This window comes from Periophthalmus magnuspinnatus, chromosome 9 (assembly GCF_009829125.3).
Source record: "Periophthalmus magnuspinnatus isolate fPerMag1 chromosome 9, fPerMag1.2.pri, whole genome shotgun sequence".
Taxonomy (NCBI): domain Eukaryota; kingdom Metazoa; phylum Chordata; class Actinopteri; order Gobiiformes; family Gobiidae; genus Periophthalmus; species Periophthalmus magnuspinnatus.
The window spans coordinates 27350502-27368413 of record NC_047134.1 but is presented as its reverse complement, the minus strand read 5'-3'; the positions used below and the strand labels follow the sequence as shown (position 1 = coordinate 27368413).

The window sequence follows — 17912 nt, the reverse complement described above, 5'->3', positions numbered from 1 at the left end:
ACCTTGAGGAGTGCAAAACTTGCATAGCTTTTCCACCTTCAAAACAGTCAAAGCTCTTTACATCAAGCAACCACTCACCCATTCAAACACACATTCATACACCAGTGTACGCAGACACTGGGGGCGAGGTGGGTGTCTTGCCCAAGGAGACATTGACAGTATTCATCTGTGGGAGCTGGAATCACACTGCCAATCAATGGATCTGACCTCTCAACCAATGATGTTTAAGGCGAGAGCAGGATTTGAACCACTAATCTTTGGATTACTGGACAAACGCTCTACAACTGAGCTACTTTCACCCAAATAAGGCTAAATAAACATTAACTGCTTCCATTGAATTGAATGGAAGACTGATGAAAAATGGAGTATGGTTAAAACTTCAGATCAGTTTATTTACATGAAACCACTGCCAAAGGTTGCATGAGGTTGCTAAGTCATCAAATACACAACTGGAGTCATACTGTGCTTCATTCATGCTTGTGCTTGCTCCATTAAAGGGGCTGTTGAGCAAGACATATATTGTAAAAGAAGTTCTTAGGGTCAAAATAAGATAGCTGTGTACTGTTTGCATCTAATTATAACCCGTCTTATCGCCCAAGAACCAAGAAGTGCTCTGTTGTTGTCAGCTTCTCTGTGAGGGCAATCTCCCCTCTGGCTTCCGAAAGTTGTGAAAAGTGTGTACAGGTAAGTGAGGAATAACTTTGGACCAGTGCAAACCGTTTATAAGTAAAACAAACAGCTGTTGCGTTTTTATACACTCAAATTTACTCCAGTCAGTACAAACAGATGGATACATTGGTACATAATGTTATTATTAAAACACCGCAATCCAACAGGACATGGTCGATTTTCTAAAGGAGTAAACAGATCTGGTTGTTTACTTCTTCCAAAACAACAAAGGACCTATGTTTATGATTATACACGTTTGAGAGACTCATTTTGACTGATACGGTCTATTGTATTCAACCTTACACTTCCATGTTCTCACAATGCAGCTTTACGGACTTAATTGTGTGAAAATAACTGGGATAATGGTGCTCGGAAAAGGTCTAAATGATCCGAAAATGGGGCCCATATAGATCCCTTGATGAGTCTGTGCGCTGAATACATTTACAACACTCAAGATTGGGAAGGTAAACAGCGAAAGGAGGGGTGTCACGGACCACATGGACTCAGAGATGCAGGTAATACCAAAGCCAGCGGGGGTCCATCAGCGCCCCCCTCTGGACCCCCCTGTGTGGTGAGAGGAAGGGGGGGGGTTTGATATAAAACAGCAGCAAAATGTTTTCGAAATAAGAGATAGATGGAGAGTGGATAGGCTTAAAGTGTAAGTGAGAATTTAGACTACTACTTTACTAAAATACAAAGATTTGACTAAACCTTTATTCTGGTGAAGTTTATCATTTTACTTCCTGGTTGGACATAGGCATAAGTAGAATACCTAACAACCATAATGTAAAACGAAACATTAGCTCATTAGTTCCAGTTTCTAGTACAAAAACATGTATAATCACAAGTAAATTCAGAGCAGTGGGAGGAGATAGGGGATAGGTGAGAACTGATATTTTCTGAGCTTTAAACCATAGCTTAAAAATATGTTTAGTAATCTTTATTCTCCTCCATTTAAAGGAACTGTATTCAGGCATGCCCAAACTGTGGCCCGGCAGCGAAATGCGGCCCTCAGACCAATTTTTCTTGGCCCTCAATCTTTCAGGTGAATTGGCCCATATTACCTTAAACAGTACTTTTTACTGTACATTTATGAAAATCTGCTTTAACAAGCCCATATCAAATATTTAATGTGTCCCATTGAGTATGTAAGCATGAATAAAGGTCTAGTTCAATCTAACTTGTAATAATAACACAGATTTGAAGTATTCACTGTATTGGTGACCAGTCTATGGTCCTCAATCGGCCCTCAACTTTGTCTGTGTTTTTATATGTGGCCCTTAATGAGAAAAGTTTGGACACCCCTGGTTTAACTGTATATAGCCTGTGCTCTCACATTTTTACAAAAGGTGCTACAATCACGATTGAACCTGGGTTGCCAGAGCTTTAACCTGCAGAGAGGACACATATAGGCAACCAAAATGAGAGATAATCGTCTTGAGAAACACCAAATTATAACATAAACAACTAGCTTTTGGTCAATTGATATCAGTAAAAGCTATACCTGATTTGAACATGTTTACCAGGGACACAGACATGCCATGCTTATGGAATATAAAATCAAAATCTAAAATACTGTTCCTTTAAGACATCACTGCTCTGAAAACTCCTGTTTTACCCGACTCCCGCATACTCTCACTCTTATTTCATTCTCAGATTTTTTTTTCCCAACACACGCTACTCAAGAACGAACATGCCATCTTCACAACCTCACATCGGACACATAGAACAAAGCCATAGCACTTAAACCAAATGCAGGATTGTTGAAGTGTCAGGAATCACAGCGTCTGGACGGCACCAGCTGCAGTCTAAGTGTCTGTGCATGTCCCGGCAGCTCTGCTTAAGTCCACCAATCAATGGCTTCTCATGTGAGGTGTAATGTGGCTTAGGTGACAGATTGTTTGATAGATTATATGGACTTGTTCCTTCACTAAAGAGATTGCATTGGAGCTACAGTTATGGATAAGCACACGTCTACAGACCCAGTCCCATAAGTCAGGTGGATGCAGCGTCCTGAGGTCCTTCTCCAGATCTCAAAGAAGCACTTTTAGCCTTTTCTCAGTTATTTAGTATTAAAGGCGCATCACCCGGTTTTTACTATCTTTAAAAATGTGCAAAACAGAACTAGTTCATTTTAAACGCAGTCATTCCTCTCTTACCTTTTGCAATCAGAGCATCCTAATTATTCACCACAATGAGTTTATAAGCATTTTTCCATGATAGTAAAGATAATGACTAGCATGCTAACATACACATTGAAGAACAGAAATGCATTATGGGGAGAAGGGCTGAATGTAGACTAATAATAATTTGCACTGTCTGCATCTAATTAGAAAGTATTTTATTGTTCTCTAATTCACGAAGTGTACGTTAGCATGCTAGTTGTTTTGAAAAGCTCTTATAAACTCATTGTGGTAACTTATTTGGATGAATACATAAAGTAAGATAACTTTGGATCACTGCAAACCATTTAAAAATGAACTAGTTTTCTTTTTCATGTTTTTAAGACAGTACAATCAAGTACAGTGCCTTTAACTTAGAACATTCAGTGCACATTGTTGTTGTGTCTTTGAGCAAGACACATCCTTGAGTGAATGAGGTGTGATTGGTGAATGTGATTCACCAATGAATGTGTGATTTATCATTAAGGTCCTGTACTCGATTTTCCCCATGCTTGACCAGCTGAACAAAATTTGTCTGGCCCCAGTAAATGTGTTGTACAAGCAGCTCTCAAGGTCAAACTATTTCCGCTGTGTACTATCTGCATCTATTTATAAAGCGTTTTGTTGTCCGATAATCAGGAAGTGCACTGTTAGCATACTAGTTGTTGTTAGCTGCACCGTGATGGCAAAACTCGGCTCTAGCCTTTAAAAATTGTGAAAAGCACTTATAAACTCATCATGGTAAATCATTGGGATGCTCTGAATACACAAGGAAAGGGAGGAATAACTTTGGACCACTGCAAACTGTTTAAAATTTGTTTTTCAAGTTTTAAAGGCAGTAATAAAAATCAGGTACAGCGCCTTTGACTGTTTGTGTATCAATTTAGGCTCCAACTCCGATGCATTTGTTGGGTTCATTAGTGTCTCATGGTGCATAATTTGTCCTGGTTGTGTTGCCGTAGCGTGATACACCCATTAGATTCTTTGTAATGCCTTATAGACACACAATAGCCTCCTAATGAAGACATATGTAATTACAGGTTAGAGGGTACACTTGTTTTATCCACAGGACCGTGCCGACGAGCGCTCCTTCATTATCATCCAAAGCTAATGAAGCGTGAGCGCATTTGCCGACACACATTGGTCAGGGATTCTCCGCTTTAATTCTTCACTCTGCACCGCAACACGTCCATGTAATTATGTGTCAACGAGCAATTAAAGCCCAATTAAGGTTTGTTAGGCTTCAGACGCATCACGTGGAACAGTGATCAAGACCGGCGTGTTCGCATGACTGTCAATGGGCTGATTATCTGTCCGAACACTATGCAAATATGTTCATTACAATCATTACTTTCATTTGGGGTTCAAGCCTGTTTTGTTTAAAGAGGGGGTATTATGCAAAACTGATTTATTTTCAGCTTTCTACCATGTTATAACATTGTCCCTTCATCAAAAACATGCCTGAGGAGGTTTTAGATGTCGTCCATGGATGGTTGAGTATTTAGCAATCTCTCCTGGACTCTATTTGAACCCTCCTCACGGTTAGCACGGTTAGATTCTGTCCATAAATATACAAAAACATGATACAAAAACTGTACTCTACAACTTCACAAACCTGATGCGATACAGTAATTTCATTAGCAGGATTCATGCTGATTATGTTGTGACAGTGTTCTGAAGGGAGAGTGACTTAGCATGGCGAGCAAAGGGATAGAGGACTCAGAGCATCAAAAAACAAAAGTGAAACTTATTAAACGTTAGTGTAAATGTAAATATTAATACGTTGTTTTCACTGAATTTAGCATTTTCAAAACAACAAAAAGGTAACATGTTGCTATAAATATGTTAGCATGTGTTAGCAGTTAATACCCCATAGAAGTAAAATACACCCTCTTGAAAGCTGCACTAAGTAACATTTGTGGTGAGGGGAGGGTCTGCTATGTTCTTGTTTTTAGTTTTACCTGGAATGTTACACAGTGTGGTATTAAAAAGGTACTTTATTTCCATGGAGACAAGCAGCTGACATCAGTATTGCTGGGATTCAGATGACAATCACAACATTCTATACACCAATCATATTTAATACAGATGGGGGCAGCTAAACTAAAAATGTCAAAATTAAGAAATGTGCTGGAATAGAAGCATAGACTGTATAAAGAACCAAGGACTAAGGGAGAGTGATGTCAGCCACAGCGTTTGGCTCCAGTCAAATGAAGCTCGTCGAGGCTAGGGCAGTTATAGGGGAGAATTTAAAGCCAAGTTCCATATTTGAAATTCCAACCGCAGCTATCATAGCAACCAAAGAGCCAATCTGGAGCGAAGCCGTTGAAGTTAACGCCCCTTCCTGCCCACAGTTGGTTTGGCAAGGGGCGGGGCAATTGCTGTCAATCAAACCTGTTGCTGAAGCTACCGGCAGCTAATTCGCCTTTTATTAATGTTCATATCTCGATTTACGGACCCAATAGCGAAATTAAAAACCCAAAGATCATGTAGAGCGGGTTAATATGAACATTTTAAGACCAAAATGAAGAGCCTGACATCAGCAGTTACAGAGCGATGGGTGACAGTTTCCTTATGTAAAGTGAATTAAAGTCGATGGAGCCGGAAGTGCTATGTCCAATTATATATAAAGTCTATGGTCCAGACCTTCACTCACATCAGTACATAATTAAAATAGAAAACTGCAAATATTATCATTAGTTATAAGAATGATTCCCCTTTACCTGAAGTTTTGCAGGCAGAAAAGCCTTCATCTTTTGAACTTCATCCCAGTTTTGTGTCATGTGAATAGGTTCAGTAATTAGAGATAATAAACTTGTACTGAATGCGTACTTGTCCTTCACCTTCATTTGAATGCTCCTTAGATTGTTGGGATGTAAACACAATTTTCCCCCACTCTGAGAATACCATTTTTCTAAATAATAAACTCAATAGATTGTAGTTTAAAGTACTTGTTTGTGAGTGTATAGAGCAGGAAATGGGTAAGCAGGAGATGGCTGCAGTCCATTGTCCCACGCTGGTACTGAAGAGCACTCAAAGGAGCAGGACTGTGGGTTCAGGGTGAGGTCTTATCCACACAACATTAAACTCACAAGGCCTGTTTGTCCTCTGCGGGCTTCTGTACAAATACGAACATGTTACAAATCATAATAGTCCTGTTTATGTCAGTTGTTCAGCTATTTAAATGTTTATTTTGTTCATATATTTTGGCTGTTCAATGCAGTTCAAGTTCATTCATATGGCACGTTTAAAACAACTTGAGCAGACCAAAGTGATTCACATAAAAGTAAAAAAAAAATAAAAATAAAGATAACACAATACACAGGGAAAGAACAATAAAAGACCAAGATATCCTGTCTAGCTAGTATTAAATGCCAGGGAGAAGAGGTGAATAACCGTTGACCATGTTCAAAGTTTAGATCAGCCGACTGCCTCATTTCTTTTAAACTCTGTCACTCATAGTCAGTGTGAGCTTTAATGGATCAGCAGGGTCTCCAAACCTGTAGTTGTGTCCAAACGTATCTCGGGAGCTTCCAGTTGCTCTCCAGACCCTTCCAAGTCACTCACCAAGGGATTCTGAATTATACGTATTGTGCTAAATATTTCAAATGTGTTTAGTTACCTTTGTAAATGTTTAACTCTGTGCACTAATAACAAGGTAATGGTTTATGTTTTACAGGAGTCTAAGGCCAGTGTTGGAAGCTAATGAAGTACAAGTAAAAAAGTACTGTAATTAACTAGAATTTTGAGGTATCTGTAGTTTACTTATGTATATTTTACAATCTATACTTTTTACTTTTACTTCACCGTATTTGAGAGCAGTATCTGTACATTCTACTCCACTACATTTTTGAACTGGACTGAAAAGTAAAAAGTACTTTTCATATAATTTGAGGGGATATTTTTATCATGTCCGTGGTAACTTCCTGACTAAAGTTTTTGAGTTCAAGCTTCGACTTTGAGCAGACAAACAAAAAAAATTGAAAAATTAAAATATTGATTCATATTGCTGCTGTTGACCAAAATATGTCTCATTTTTAATCACTATCACTACATTTAACACTTTAACAAATGAACAACACTTGTGGGAAATACTTTTACTTTTTATTCTTAAAGTACAGTTTTAAACAGTTACTTTTTTTTAAGTAGATTTTTTCATGTGATACTTTTACTTGAATCACTTTACTGTATCTGTACTTTTACTTAAGTAACAAGATTGAGTACGTACTTCATCCACCGCTGTCTATGGCTCGCCGTGGCTTGTAAAAACTTAATTTCTTGCGACTGCTAAATTAGTCACTCTTTTTCATTTTGTAAAAGTTGCTCATCGAAGGAAAAATGTTGGAGACTCCTGGTGTATAGAACAGAAACACACCTCATGGAATCCACCTAATGATGTCACAAAGTGGGACAGCAAATTCTGAGCTCTGGAGAAATGACCAAAAAGCAAGATCTCTGGACAGAGGCTGTGGTTAGAGCATCAGAGTGTTCAGCCTTCCATTAAAGGTCGTCACTTCAAACTCAACGTTGCAATGCACACTGTTGTTGTGTCCTTGAGCAAGACACATCTCTGAGTGAATGAGGTGTGGTTGGTCTAGTTCTGGTTTCATCCTGTTCTAGTCCTGGTTTAGTCCTGGCCTAGCCCTGGTTTCATCCTGTTTTAGTCCTTGTTTAGTCCTGGTTTAGTGCTGGTCCAGTCCTGGTTTAGTCCTGGTTTAATCCTGGTCTAGTCCTGGTCTAGTCCTATTCTAGTCCTTGCTTAGTCCTGGTTTAGCCCTGGTATAGTCCTGGTTTAGACAGTTTTCATCACAGTGAATCATTAGTACTATCTGCATCTAACTCTAAAGCGTTTTATTGTGTGACTGTCAGGAAGTGCAGAGTTAGCATGCTATTTGGTTCAGGTTTAGTCCTGGTTTAGTCCCTGGTTTAGTCCTGGTGTAGTCCAGGTTTAGCCCTGGTTTAGTCCTGTTCTAGTCCAGGTTTAGTCCAGGTGTAGTCCTGGTTTAGTTCAGGTTTAGGCCTGGTTGAGCCCTGGTGTAGTCCTGGTGTGGTCCTAGTGTAGTCCAGGTTTACCCCTGGTTTAGTCCTGTTCTAGTCCAGGTTCTCATCGTGGTGAATCATTAGGATGCTCTAAATCAGAGGTGTCAAACTCATTTTCACCGAGGGCCACATCAGCAAATGGCCAGATGTGACTGTGCGGCAGGATAAATGTCACTAAATCTAAACAAATGTCATGTAAAATAAATGTAACTACTTTTAAACTTGTTAAATAACTGTTTCTGTGTTTATTACTTATTCAAGTTGCAAATATTATGTATCTGTGTAACTCCGTGTAGCTGTGTATTTCCTGATAAACTGACATTTTTAAAAGTGTGTATCAGGTCAGAGCCTTCATCACTGCTTCAAAAACAGCCTTTTTTAGCCTTTTAATTATTGGAATATTTGTTTTGTTTTTTTAAGGCTAACATTTGCATACTTAGCTCCGTGTTTGGTGTCAAAATGTCGACGTAGATTGTACCGACCGCGCCTCATAACACAAAAAACATACAGATTTTCTCCTTAAAGCACAAACTTGTATTCACCTTTAGCACCTTTCTTGAAACTGCCTTCCACGCCGACAATTTTCCTCTTCCTGAACAATTTGGGATGATTATTTGAAAATACTTCTCAGTGTCACTTGTTGGGAAAATCTCATTAATTTATTGTCAATACACACATTAAAGCAGTATAGACTTATTTTAAAATGACAGTCAAGCCTTAATTTACCTTCTCGCGGGCCACATAACATGACATGGCGGGCCGCATTTGGCCCCCGGGCTTTGAGTTTGACATATGTGCTCTAAATGCATAAGGTAATTGAGGAATAACTTTGGACCACTGCAAACCATTTAAAATGAACTTGTGTATTTCTCATTTTTAAGACAGTATTAATCAGTCCAGACTTTAAGATAAATTGTCTCCTGATATATTTTCCTTGTATATGTCCCTCCCGATGCCCCCAGGTTCTTGTCTTTGTGTCATTGCTTTGTGCCGCTGTGGAGAGCCTAAAGTGGTGCTCTACCTCCATCCAATAACCATCTGCTCCAACAGGCCCTCATTCAGTCCTTTTTAGCTAGCACGCTTTGTAAGACCTAGAACGAACATTTCATTTAATTTACTCATTTTAACAAAAGGCGATACTTAAGATGCTCCCATGATTTTATACTTCTTCATTTTCTGTTCCTTTTTAATATTACGGGTCCAGAGTAGGCCAGGTATTAATCTAAAAGTAGTTGGTTCTATCCCAGTGAATGAATAGTGCACAGAATTGTAAAGCGATGTGAGTGCCTGGAAAATACTATTATTAATATTATACTATGGTTGTGTCCTTGGGCAAGACACTTCAGCCACCTTGCAAGTTAACAGGGTGAGTGTGTGATTGGTGGTACCTGGAGGAGATGCTTACAGAAGTAAATAGTAAATAAATCAATGGTAAATAACCACCACCAACACACACACACACCGCATTCATACATATATATAAGCGGGATGGGTGAAGTGTCTTGCCTCAGGACACAACAACAGCACTCATATGTTTCACCGTCTTGTTTACAGCTGACATTCTGAAGAGACTTTAAGAATATTGCCTTTTAAATGTTTTATTGTTGTGACTACGGTACTCATTTTTCTTCACCCTTACACCCATGCTGCCCTCTACAGTATAATTCCAATAATTGTCATAAAAAACATTGAATAATTCAGTTATTTTAGCCTTATGTTTCTGTTTCTAATTTTCTGTTTTTATTCTTAAAGGTCCTGTATTGTGCAAAACAGACTCCTGTGAGCTTTAAGTCATGTTATATACTATTGCTACCCCATCAAAAACATATCTAAAGTTCTGTTTTGTTTCATTCACACGTTTAGTCTGTCTACATCTCCAAAACTTAAAATGCTCTGTTCCACCTTGTGATGTCATGAAGTGGTAGTTTTCAAGTTAGCAGCTACCTTTTACCTTTTGTTCAGTAGAGATTGGCAATTCCAGGGCTGGAATGATCCAAATGATTCAAGTGAAGGTGTGTGGAGATTAAAAACACAGTGGAGCACTTCCTGTATTACTACATGACATCACAAGATGGAACAGAGTGTTTTCTGTTTAAGAGAAGAACTCAGTCTAAACATGCAGGGTTTGTGTTAAACATGTGTGAATGAAACAAAACACAACTCCAGGTCTGTTTTTGATGAGGAAACAACATTATAACACATAAAAAAATAGTGTAATATGTGTCCTTTAAAATACTGAGACACAAAATGGAGAACAATACACTGACCTGACAATTTCCCTGTAGTTAATATAAGCTCACACAGTATCACCTTTTGTGCCTTTGTTAAAAAATGCATGCATGATATTGTGGGGTTTTTTTTCTACAAAATAGAGTTTTATTCATTTTTAATTTACTAATTGGATAATTATTCGTTCAGAGTCAAGTGCATCTTAACCTTATGAAGAAGTGATGTGAGAGCAGGATTTAATGTGGAGTGTTCAAGAGCTCCTACGGCTCGAGAGATTATCAAAAAAAAAAAAAAAAAAAAAGTGTATTTCCTTGTAAATCACCACAGCAGTCCTGGTTTAGTCCGGGTTTGATCGTTGGTTTAGTCCTGGTTTGATCGTGGTTTAGTCCTGGTTTAGTCCTGGTTTAGTCCAGGTTTAGTCCAGGTTTAGTCCTGGTTTAGTCCTGGTTTGATCGTGGTTTATTCCTGGGTTAGTCCTGGTTTGATCGTGGTTTAGTCCTGGTTTAGTCCAGGTTTAGTCCAGGTTTAGTCCAGGTTTAGTACTGGTTTAGTCCTGGTTTGATCATGGTTTAGTCCTGGTTTAGTCCTGGTTTGATCGTAGTTTAGTCCAGGTTTAGTCCTGGTTTAGTCTTGGTTTGATGCCGGTTTTAGTTCTGATGTAGACTTGACTTTGCTTCTGGTTTAGTCCAGGTTTGATCGTGGTTTAGTCCTGGTTTAGTCCTGGTTTAGTCCTGGTTTAGTCCTGGTTTCATCATGGTTTAGTCCTGGTTTAGTCCTGGCTTAGTCCTGGTTTAGTCCTGGTTTAGCCCAGGTTTAGTCCTGGTTTAGTCCTGGTTTAGTCCTGGTTTAGTCCTGGTTTAGTCCAGGTTTAGTCCAGGTTTAGTCCAGGTTTAGTCCTGGTTTGATCGTGGTTTATTCCTGGGTTAGTCCTGGTTTGATCGTGGTTTAGTCCTGGTTTAGTCCAGGTTTAGTCCAGGTTTAGTCCAGGTTTAGTACTGGTTTAGTCCTGGTTTAGTCCTGGTTTAGCCCAGGTTTAGCCCAGGTTTAGTCCTGGTTTGATCATGGTTTAGTCCTGGTTTAGTCCTGGTTTAGTCCAGGTTTAGTCCAGGTTTAGTCCTGGTTTAGTCCTGGTTTGATCGTGGTTTATTCCTGGTTTAGTCCAGGTTTAGTCCAGGTTTAGTACTGGTTTAGTACTGGTTTAGTCCTGGTTTGATCATGGTTTAGTCCAGGTTTGATCGTGGTTTAGTCCTGGTTTAGTCCTGGCTTAGTCCTGGTTTAGTCCTGGTTTAGTCCAGGTTTAGTCCAGGTTTAGTCCTGGTTTGATCATGGTTTAGTCCTGGTTTAGTCCTGGTTTAGTCCTGGTTTAGTACAGGTTTAGTCCAGGTTTAGTCCTGGTTTAGTCCTGGTTTAGTCCTGGTTTGATCATGGTTTAGTCCTGGTTTAGTAGTGGTTTGATCATAGTTTAGTCCAGGTTTAATTCTGGTTTAGTCCTGGTTTGATCGTGGTTTCGTCCTGGTTTAGTCCTGGTTTAGTCCTGGTTTGATGCCGGTTTTAGTTCTGATGTAGACTTGACTTTGCTTCTGTTCTAGTCCTGGTTTAGTCCTGGTTTAATCCTGGTTTAGTCCTGACTTAGACCTGACTTTGGTCCTGTTATAATCCTGATTTAGTTACAGACTTTTTAGAGTTTAGTTCCACTGAATGTTCATTTTGACAAGATTTTTTTTTAAATTAAATTTGAGTCTCAATCATTTGACAAAAGTGATTGTTAGTTTTAGTCAGTATTTAGTCAAACAGTTCTGCCTATCTCTAGTGCAGCTTCAGTCTCAGAAATATCAAGATCATTTAAGATTCAACATGAACTCTATTGTCTCATGAGTGGGACATGGTCTTGGACGATCTACCCAAGCTGCCGTCAATGCTCTGTAATATATAAACAGATATATAAACAGGAACTCAAAGCACTTTATATCACGAAACCACTCAGACTTTCACACACACATTCATACACCAGTGTACGCAGACACTAGGGGCGAGCTGAGTTAAGTGTCTTGCCCAAGGACACAACGGTAGTATTCATCTGTGGGAGCTGGAAATGTCCCGCCAACCTGTGGGTCAGTGGATGTGTCCGCTCAACCATCTGATGAGGCAGATTCTTAGGCAGTGGCACAGAGGAGTCCTTCAGTGTGGTCATGTGACTAAGCACTTCATAGTATTTTGTATTTTCATTATTTAAATTTAAACCTGTGGTAGTCGCTGCGAGCTGCACACGCGTGTTTATGGACGGCGAGTTTGTTTATTACGGTCTGGTTTAAAAGAGGAGCTGTCATATCGTTACTCACTTCTTGTATTCATGTTTATTTTTTATAATTTGACCAAAAATATAGTACTTTAAGCGTTTTAATCGATATAATGGCTGATTTTTATTTCATTTTAATTTCATTTTCGTCAGCAAAAACACAAAATTTGCGCCGTTCCAATGATATAGTGTGTGTGCCTATCCATGCACTAGCGCCGTTGCCATAATAATTAAAATATTCAAAACAAAACATCATATCTTTAGAACAATTACAAGTCCTCAAAATGGCGGCTATAAAACAGTAAACTAAAACCCATGGCATTTTTTTTTTAAACTTATATACTGACTTTTGTGTAAATGTAAGTATGGATTGCGTTATGAAAAATTATGAAAAAAAAGTTATGAAAAATGTGCACCGTTGCCGTAGCAATTAAAAAATTCAAAGCAAAATATCATATCTTTGGAATGAGCAAAAGTCCTCAAAATGGTGCCTAAACAGAAACTGAAAACCGTTAATATTTTATTTATTTATTTAATGACTTCTGTTTAAATGAAATTACGGATTGCAGTGATGAAAATTTAGAACAATTTCCATAGCAATTAAAACATTCTAAACAAAATATCATCACTTTAGAATGAGCAAAAGTCCTCAATATGGAGCCTATAAACAGGAAACTAAAACCAATGAATATCTTTTAATTTATTTATCGACTTCTGTTTAAATGTAATTATGGATTGCAGAGTGATGAAAATATTCCCCCGTTGCTGTAGCAGTTAACAATTCAAAACGAAAATATTTCGAATTACCAAAGGTCCCCAAAATGGCGCCTACTGAAACTCATGAATATTGTCTGTGATATGGACCTGTGTTTAAATGTAATGACAGTGTGAGTTCATTGTGAACTCGTGAAGTGAGATTATTTTCAAGTCAAATGTTAAGTGCTGTTACAAAGTGCGGGTGATTTCTGGAGTGGACTCGTGCGGATCACGCTGATTCAAGTCTCTAATTGGACGATTAATTTTCTCACATGGACAATAAAGTGGTGATATTTATTTAATAATGGGATTCAATGTGATACATATTTGTACTGCCACAAATGTTACAAACCAGAAAAAGTGTTTGGGAAAAATTGTGTTTTTTATATGACTTTTTATTGGAGCGAATACCATAATGTTAATATCTGAAACATCTTAATTAAAGAGGCACTATATTTTTATACCATGCTCCACAAAATGGTATAAAACTTTGTAATATCCATGGAGACGAGCAAATCACTTCACATTTCACAAAAAAGCCTATGTAACAGAATAAATTCAAATATGCAAATGCTAATATTGTGTAACTATAAATAGAATGTGCAATACTTTGTTTAGTGCAATAATGGGAACTGTGCAATGAGTGTAATGTGCAATTAAGGGAGCCCTACAATGAGTCAAATGTGCAATAAGTGGAATGTGCAATTAAGGGAAATGTGCAATGAGGGTAGTGTGCAATTTTTATTTTGACCTTTTGTGACCCCAGACCTTGGGACAACGGATGGAAATGATCTTTTAACTATAATTGTGTTTACGTACATGTTGTATCTTGTCTGTTCATTAGCATGCATTGTCCCAATCAAATAAATAAATAAATAGATAAATAAATGAATAATTGCAGTACTATTCATTGCCTAATACTGAAACAAAATGTAAATGTAAAATAAAAGTAGTCAGTGCAACATTCAAATTCTCAATTCAACTGATTTAAAAATTTCATTTTTGCAGCGTATTAGCTGATAATTAACATAGGCCAGTACTGTTAATGAAGTGACTATATGGACCATACCCTCCTCCACAAAACAATACTGTGTGAAACATAAATGCAGCGCTTTGCAGAATAACTAAAATAAAAATAGTACCTTTTTTTTCCCTCTTTTTTTGACAGTGTGTATGTTCAGTGAAGTTACCATATGCTCAAACTCTCCACTAGAAAACCTGTGTAGAGCACCTTTAGTATTTCTTGTAATGGCCTATGCTTATAATATTGTGCAAAAATGAACAGCAGCCTTATACGATTCATAAAGCGGAAAAAAATAAATAAAAATAAAACACAGTACAATAGTCAAAGTCTGAATTCAACACATTTCATTGTTGTTTTTTGCAGTGTATTTGCCTATAATTAACATATGACCAAACCCTTCACCAGAAAACTTCCAGAGTGTAACTTTAATATTTGTTTAATAACCTATACTGACTATACTTTAATAACCTATAGTAAAAATAAAACTAGTGAAGGCAACTTTCAAATTCTCAATTCAACTAATTTTACAGTTGTTGTTTTTTGTTGTTGTTGTTTGTTTTGTTTATATTTTTACATTGTATTAGCCTATAAATAACACAGGCTTATATCTTAAATGAAGCAACCATTTTGTTACTTAAGTAAAAGTACTGACAATAGAGCAAAGAAAATACTCAAGTAAAAGTAAAAGTATCACATGAAAAAATCTACTTAAGTGAAAGTATTAACTGTTTAAAAATGTACTTAAAGAATAAAAAGTAACAGTATTTTGCAGAGGATTTGAGATCTAATAAAGCTTCAAATGTAACAGATTTGTGCTGAATTTTGTTCAACAGAAACAATTTAATCGATTTATTTTTCTACGTGTTATTATTTGTATATTTTTGTTTGCTCAAACTATGAAAGTGTTCAAAATAAACCCTCAGCCTTTTCACCAGGTCTCAAACAATAATAGAAATACTTTTACTTTTCAGTTCAGATAAAAAAATGCAGTAGAAAGTACAGATACCTTCTCTCATATACTTAAAGTTGCGTGGTGCACCTTTAATATTTATATTCACAATGCAGAAAAAAAAACCTCATTTTGTTTATTTTGTGTTTTAATTTGTATTTTTGTCAGTGTATTCGCCTACATATCTAAAACGAGTTGCCCATATGCTTGACTTTTCTATTTCTTTGTAAAGTGTGAAAAAGGAGACGTTTGCTGCGCGTGTTTTTGGACCCAGAGCGGCGCGCGCAGAGTACAAAATTGCCCGCGCGCGCTTGTGTCCAGTGTGGCGCGTGGGTGTGTGAAGACGGCTCATGTGCGCTCACCTCCTGCCCACGGCGCGAGGACAGACAGCCATCTGACCTTTCGCTGAGATCCGCGTCTCCTGCTGTTTCTGCCGGCTGCACGGAGGAGACAAGCCCGGAGCCGAGACCAGGGCTGCGGGGTCAGGGTGGAGCTGCTGGGGGCGGGCAGATGTGTAATAATAATGATGGAGACCTTGCATTAGCTTATACAAGTGATCAGGAGGGTCACGCGCGCGAAGCTCTTGTGCATTTGAGATGCAAGAGCGACATCCAGTGGACAGGAGGCGAAACGGCAACGCTTCTAAAAACAGTATGTTCAAATCAAATATGGCTTTTACTGATAATTATTGTAATACTTATTTATTCTTACGTGCAGAAACATTGGACATGATGGTCAAGTTATATTTTGTACATTAGTGTTTTGGTTCTCAAAATGATTATCCAATCAGAAAGCAAAATCAACATCACACAAATTTCTCATTTGGGTTGCCAGTTTCAATGCTGCATCCAGTTGGTTTGGATCTAAAAAGACTTTCTCTGATTTGAATCTTCATTACTTAAACCCCAGCACCTGCAGCCAGTCATTAGTCAGTGTTAGTGTTCCTATGTGTCCTCTATCTGCAGGTTAAATCAGACCTTTTTTTTTTTTTTTGCAAAATTGACTTTTCAATACTTGTTATAGTTGTTTTCTGCTCATTGACCCGGTCAAAGTTGTTTTTTAGAGTGATTCGTGCATGTTTGAGCAATCTTTAATTGCTTATTTTCAAGACGCCATATTGCTGATCAATCCCTGTTTTCACCATTACTCGCAGACAGCCGCTGTGATGTACTTACTTCATTCTTCAATTTATTTTCTTCATCGGTGGTGCAGGTAGGATTTGGTAGTGTTGCGTGAAAAAAAATCCACTGCTCGCTAGTGTGATCTGCAGCTATCCATAAGAGGGGCTGACAGCTACATGGATCTTTGTTGTGATAATGTTTACGAAGATGTCAGCTCTCATTGGGCACTGCAGTTTTCTAATGCAGACATAAGTGGACTTGTTTCTTTAATTTAGTTGTTTTAGATGAACATTGCAATTTAAAATGTGCAAATGATCCATGGGTGTCATAGATTATAACTATATAGCAGACAAAAGCACAATAGACCTGCTTTAAAGCACTTGCAAAACAGGTTCAGTTGTGATTGTACCGTAAGTCTATATACAGTTCCCAGTTCCCAGGTTCAACAATGACTGGATTTTCATCTGGATATTTCTCATAAAAACACAATGAAACCAACCGTACAAAAGGAAAAAATACTCTTGGTCCTAGTCTGCTGCCACCAGTGAGGCTATTACAATGCATTGGATGTACAGGTATATAGTGATTTTAAAATCTTCAAAGCTACAAGCAGGAAATTCAACAAAGCAACAATCATCATTATAACCCTTTGATTGAACACCTTATAACTTAAACGCTAGGCTTAAACTTAGACTTTTCACACCAAGTATCACCAAAGAAAAGATTTGGCTTTCCAAGCACCACCAGATCTAGATCAGGTCTAAAGCGGGACTATTCCAGGTCTAATCTAGGGCTGAACCAGGTCTAAAAGGGGGGTGCTGTTGTAGACACTAAGGTTCAGTTATAGACACTAGGGTGGTGTTATGGACACTAGGGTGCTGTTGTGGGTGGTGTTGTATACACTAAGGTACTGTTATAGACACTAGGATGCTGTTATAGACATTAGGATGATACTATAGACCAGGGGTGGCGAACAAGTTAGGTACAAAGAGCCAAAATTTTCAACTGTAACACTCAAAGAGCCACACGACGCACTGACCCCCCCCCCCCCCCCCCCACACACACACACACACACAATTACAACCATATTATTTCCCTTAAAACACTCCTCTCCTTACAAAACAACAGCAAGCTTTGTACTTCTGTTCTTTTCAAGATAAGTGTCCAGCCTCAACACACACATCAAATGCAGCTTAGCCAGAGTTAACACAGCACCTACCCCAGAGGTCAGATACCCCCCACATACACACACACACACACACACACACACCCACACACACACACACACACACACACACACACACACACACACACACACACACACAGGCATCTCTTCCTCTCTCTCTTTCTCTCACACTGTCAACCCCCCCCCCCCCCCCCCCCCCACACACACACACATTTGCTCATTATCTTCATCTCTGTCTCTCTCTGACACACACAACTACTGAACACACTTCAGAAACACATGTAGGGCCTGTATAATGTAAACTGATGGAATATTTTTAGTTTATTTTTTAAATTATTTTAAGCTATTTATAGCTTGTGTTCTGGGCATGTCCCACCGGGAGGAGGCCCCGGGGAAGACCCAGGACACGCTGGAGGGGCTATGTCTCTGGGCTGGCCTGGGAATGCCTTGGGGTCCCACCGGAGGAGCTGGAGGACGTGT

At 38.5% G+C, this 17912-nt stretch overlaps 1 protein-coding gene across 1 annotated transcript in view; it reads right to left on the bottom strand.

Moving 5' to 3' along the window:
• The window catches only part of hnrnpk (heterogeneous nuclear ribonucleoprotein K), a 222739-nt gene that overhangs the window by 60779 nt on the left and 144048 nt on the right, over positions 1-17912 (bottom strand). The window lies entirely within an intron of this gene.